Source organism: Microtus ochrogaster, unplaced genomic scaffold (assembly GCF_000317375.1).
Source record: "Microtus ochrogaster isolate Prairie Vole_2 unplaced genomic scaffold, MicOch1.0 UNK76, whole genome shotgun sequence".
Classification (NCBI taxonomy): domain Eukaryota; kingdom Metazoa; phylum Chordata; class Mammalia; order Rodentia; family Cricetidae; genus Microtus; species Microtus ochrogaster.
Window position 1 is genome coordinate 1840403 of NW_004949174.1, and position 5497 is coordinate 1845899.

Here is a 5497-nt window from a genome sequence, read left to right on the forward strand (position 1 = left end):
GCAGGGAAATTTAATGTGGTCAGGGAGAGAAGGAGGGACAGTCAAGCAATGCTCTTCAATGACATTTGACCTCGGACTTTCTGGAGAAGCAATAAACTTGACTAGTATGTAAGTTGAGCTGCGCACAGAGGCCCTTTTTGCATATAAAAAATGAATACAACAAAATAAAACCCCATGATTTTAAAAGCCTGGAAAGATGTCCTGATGGAGTCACCAGTGGTTCCCACAGTAGGGTTGTACGGCTAGGGGACAGTAGGTGGGGACGCAGAAAAGCAACAGCAAGAGTCGATTTCCATGGAGATAGGCTTTATTCTTGGGCCAGAGAGAAGGCATCCAAACCCAAAAGAAATTTGCCAATGATGAAGATCCACAGAAGGTATAAAATATGGTCAAAATGCAGAAAAATCTCATCTTCCACACGCTTCACCTAGAAAAAGTTTCCTATATCCCCTGCCCACCAACCTATATTCCATCATAGAGCAGACTGAATGATACAGGTATGGATTATTTAGGGTAGGTTCCCAGCATGCTCTGGACACACTCCATGTTGGGGGAGACCCTGTATCTGACACTCTCAACACACACTCGGTCAATATTTTGAAAGGCCAAAGGGAGAGAGTTTTTCTCTTTTGACCACATTTCATGCACACTGACTGTTCATCATTGTGGGTCCCTTGGCTTGACATATATTTGGAAATGAGAGCCCTTCCAGCTGGGTCAAGGATGATGATTGTTGTCATGGCAATATGGGGCTGCTGCGCATCCTATGTCAGTCTTGGGAACCACATAAGATGACACAAAATCCATCCAGGTTCCTGGATCACTGGAGAAGAGCTGCTGGATGATCATCCAGGTGAGATTCCCAGTGAGGTTGGAGGTCTGCCTATGATGTCAGCAAGCATCTCTGTAACAAACCCAGTACCTTTGGTCCAATTTCTACCCACCCCTGCTACAGGCATCATTGATACTTCCTCTGGGTCTGCCACTCATCTTTTAACTCTCCACAGCTGTCTTTTGTTCCACAGACATTCAGAATTTGTACTCTTCAAATCTGTCAGGCTGAGGCTTTGTTACACAATAAGAAAGAACTCCTCCAACCCAAGATTACAAAACAACATATTCTAATATTTCTCTCTCATTCTTCCCTTTTGCTTCTAAGTGGATCATTAATTGTCACAATATTTCAACATCCTATTCTTGCTGGTGGTGTAAAAGGCTCGTTTCTGTTGTGTTTACTCTGCACTCTCTACTCTGTTTTCTGAGACAGCATTACTTTCCTCAGGGTCACATTTAGGGGGGTGTCTCTGGGGTTTTGTAGTTTGTGCTAATAATATAACTATCCTTATATTATGTTTTTAATCCTCAGATTTTGACTGTTTTTTTCTATTTATTCTTTCAGATTAGTTGTAGAATAAACTATGTTTTCACCAAACATAGAAGTTTTGTTTACTACCTTACACTTATGAGCTAATTTGAGAAATATTGCCTTTACAACACTGAGCCTTCCTTAGAGAAACATAGTGTATTTCTCTCATTTATTTGTCTTTTGCTTACATAATAAAGACGTGACTTTTCTATCTTAGTTTGCTATCTTAGTTTGCTTCAGGTTGTTGAATAAAATACCCAAGGCTGAATAATTTATAAGAAGCGGTTTGGTTTGGCCGCAGGTTTTGGAGGGTAAAAGCCTAAGACTGGGTGACCTCCATCTGCTTGGCTCCCTACAGAATCAGCCCCATCAGTAGCAGGAGTCCTTGGGATGGAGATCACATGGTGATGAGGAAGCAGGAGAGTCAGTGGAGAGAGCTGGACCAACGTTAGATCAGCCTGCTCTCCAGTTGAGCAATGCAGTCCCTGTAACCTTCCCTGAGGCATCACTTAGAACACCATTATGCTGAGTTTTGGTTGGGAGGAACAACAGTACTGGCCTTGACATCTCCCATCAGTCATTATTTCCAGGTGTGTTAAAGATCTTGCTTTTGTCTGAATTCCCCCTCTTGGCTGCTATGGTAGTGTGCATCGAGAATATACTCAGAAAGCCCCTGTGGTAAAGGGTTGGACTCCAGCCCATGGTGATTTGGGGAACAGAGAGGACCTATAAGAAATGGAGACTGGAGGGAGGACTTCTCACAGGCTTGCCACCTTTGAGTGAGACACTGAGAGCCCAGTCTGTCCTCTCTCATATCTGGACAGGTGAAGGGCTTGTCATGTGCTGCCACCACAAGGGGCCACCTCACCACAGGCCCAAAACAGTGAACACAACCAATCAGAACTAAAGCCTTTAAAATGGAAACTAAAGTAAATCCCTTCTCTTTGTCCTTGACTATCTCTGGAACTTGTTAGAGTAACAAACACTTACACCCTTACCCAAGCAGTGGTGATTAACATATCCGAGGGGTCTGCATATTTCCTTGTGCCAGAGCTTCATAATAAAATAGTTAAAAAGAAAAAACCATAAAGACAGAACCCTTTTAATAGCTAATCTTTCTATATAGTTCATCCAAACAATTTTGTCCTCCTCAAAGAACCATGATGTTCATCTCCTTCCCTCAAATATTTGAATTTGTGTTTCTTTGTCTTATCTTATTGCTTAGGCTAGGAATCCAGTCTCATCCTGGTCAGCCTCAGGTTCAGAGGCCACCTTGAGTTGTTGTTGCTGGCTAGGCCTCTGTAATTCTGCCATGAAACTCAGTGTTTCCCTAAGTTTTTTTTTTTTTGTTTGTGTGTCCTTGCATTGTACAGCTTTCATAATTCCATGTCAGTTTTAACTAGGAAATGATGTGTAGTTCTGTAAAAATGTGTATTTAACATCCACGGAGACGGTCATGTGGTTTTCCTCCTTTAACCTATTAGAAGAATGGAATTATTAACAGATTTCCAAATATTAAATCACATATACTTTTGTGAGAAAAAGCCTTGCTTCCTCATGGTATGTTGGACTTTCAGTTCTTTTCTGAATCATTTTTGCTATTTTTTATAGAATCTCTTCTTAACCACATTCATAACCATATGGTTGATGTTTGAAGCCAGGAATATTCTGAAATCCCTTGGAACATCCTGGATGCATGATGTGGAAAATTCCAGATCTTCATGAACGAAGTTGCTAATTGAAAAGTAATAGAATAAAAAAGCAGAATTGTGAGGTAGATCTGAATCTAGTGAATGAGCTCTCCGGAACCAATCTGCTTGCTGCCTTTTTAGGCATCACTTCTTCCTTTCAATCTCCAGGAGTCAAAACTAAATCCAGGGCACAGGCAGAACCACAGGTCCCATTTTCTCATCCTGGTATATGATGGCTGCATCAGAATGACAACATTTATAATTGCCACTTGATGGGCAACTTTGAGAAGAAATACATAGTCACCCTGGGTGTGGAGGTGCACCCAGGTGTTCCATATCAACAGAGGAGCTATCAAGTTAGATGTGTGAGACACAGCTGGCCAGGAGAAGTTTGAGGCCTGCATGATGGCCACTGCCTTCAAGCTTAGATTTCAATTATAATGTTTGCTGTGGTAACAAGAGTTACTTATGAGAACAAATCTAATTGGCATAGTTATTGGGTATGTGTGTGTGTGTGTGAAAACATCCCCATTGTGTTGTGTGGCAACCATGTGTCTGTTAGAGAGGAAAATGAATGCAAAATTCTTCATATTCCACTTAAAGACGAATCTTCATCACTGAGAAATATCTGCCAAAAGTAAGGACAACTTTGAAAAGTCATTCTTAAGGTATGCCAGAAAGCTCACTGGAGATCCTAACTTGGAGTTTGTTGCCATGCCTGCTCTTGCCCCACCCCATGTGAGCTGGTTATGGACCAGCTTTGGCAGCACAGTGCACCTGTGATTTAGAGGTTGCTCAAATGTCTGCCCTCCAGGATGAGGATGATGACCTGTGAGAAAGTGGGGACGGATGCCTGCATCCTCAGAGGTTCAGCTTTGCAGCCAACTGTCCTGTGATGTCCCTGTGTGCCACCTCATGTAGCTACACAGAATGTATGCTTTTCTTAGATGCTGAAGGAGATGAATGGGCTCCCGAGTGAATGTGGAAGTTAAAACAAACCTTAGCTTTGTTTAGATTGAATTTAACTGTTTGGAGAACATTTGAATATCAAAGATAAGGCTGATGCCATCACAACGAAATATTCACTGGTGAGATCTTGTTACTCTCATCCCCATTTATGTTTTTTAGAAACATAATAAAGTTGTGTTGAAAATAATCCAAGAAATTAAAAATAGGGCCTGTTGAGATGGAATATGCCTTTAATCCCAGTACAAAGAAGGCAAACAGGGGTGGATGTCTGTGAGTTTGAGGCCAGCATATATTACATAAACTGGAGAAAAGTTAACTAGTATATAGGAGCGGTTTGAGCTTTGTTGAATTGAAATTTGAAGGTGTTAAAGCTAAAGCGGTTTCAATCATTTTAATAAAAGGTAATAAGTTGAAATCACAGAGGCAGAAATTCAGACATCCTAAGTATTGGTGAGACTTTCCGTCTCCAAGTAAGCAGAAAAGTAAATCAAAAAGGAAGATATTGTGGGTATTTTTACTCAGGGTTTTTCCAGAAGAAAATCCAAATGTTTGAATTCTCAGCACCATCTTCCCAAAGGAAAGGAGTTGATATTGTATTTAGGAATGCTTCTGGTTCATTCAGGGCCGGCTGTGATTTAAGTGTCTGGTCACATGTTTGAACACCTAGTCCCCAGCGGGGGGTGCTGTTTGGAAAGCCTGCAGAACCTCTGGGGTCTTATTGAAAGAAGTGGATCACTGGGCCAGCCCTACTCCACTTCCTGTGTGTGCTCTACTTGGGAGTGCAGCTGCCCTGTGACCAGATGGCTGTATGTCCATCATCATGCCTCTTCCAGGAACCCTCAGGCACATCTAAGTCTCCCTTTCTTAATTGGCTCTTCATGAAAAGTAGCGAGTATAAGCTACTTTTATATATAAAAGTATATAAGCGATGATGAGGGCTGATGAGAAGCCAAGGACAATGGCACGGGGTTTTGATCCTACTTCATGTTCTGGCTTTGTGGGAGCCTAGCCAGTTTGGACGTTCACCTTCCTAGACATGGATGGAGAGGGGAGGACCTTAGATTTTCCACAGGGCAGGGAACCCTGACTGCTCTTTGGACTGGAGAGGGAGGGGGATAGGAGTGGGGGAGGGGGAGAAGGGTGGGAGGAGGGGGAGGGAAATGGGAGGCTGTGAGGAGGCGGAAACTTTTTTTTCCTTTTCTAAATTAAAAAAAAAGACAATGTTGAAAGCTATGCAATTTTTCAGCATCTTATTAGGATAGAGCAGTGCTTCAGAAGCTGGGGTTCAAATGAACTCTTCACATGGGTCACCTAAGGCCATAAAAACATAGATATTTACAGTAAGATTCATAGCATTAGCAAAATTACAGGTATGAAGAAGCAAAGAATATAATGTTCTGGTTGGGGGTGACCATAGCATTAGCAACTGTATTAAGGGTTACTGCATTAGGAAGGTTGAGGACCACTGGGA

General features: G+C 42.1%; 1 pseudogene; it reads left to right on the forward strand.

Moving 5' to 3' along the window:
• The window catches only part of LOC102002914, a 10309-nt pseudogene extending 6417 nt beyond the window's left edge, over positions 1-3892 (forward strand).
• The last annotated feature ends 1605 nt before the right edge of the window (positions 3893-5497 follow it).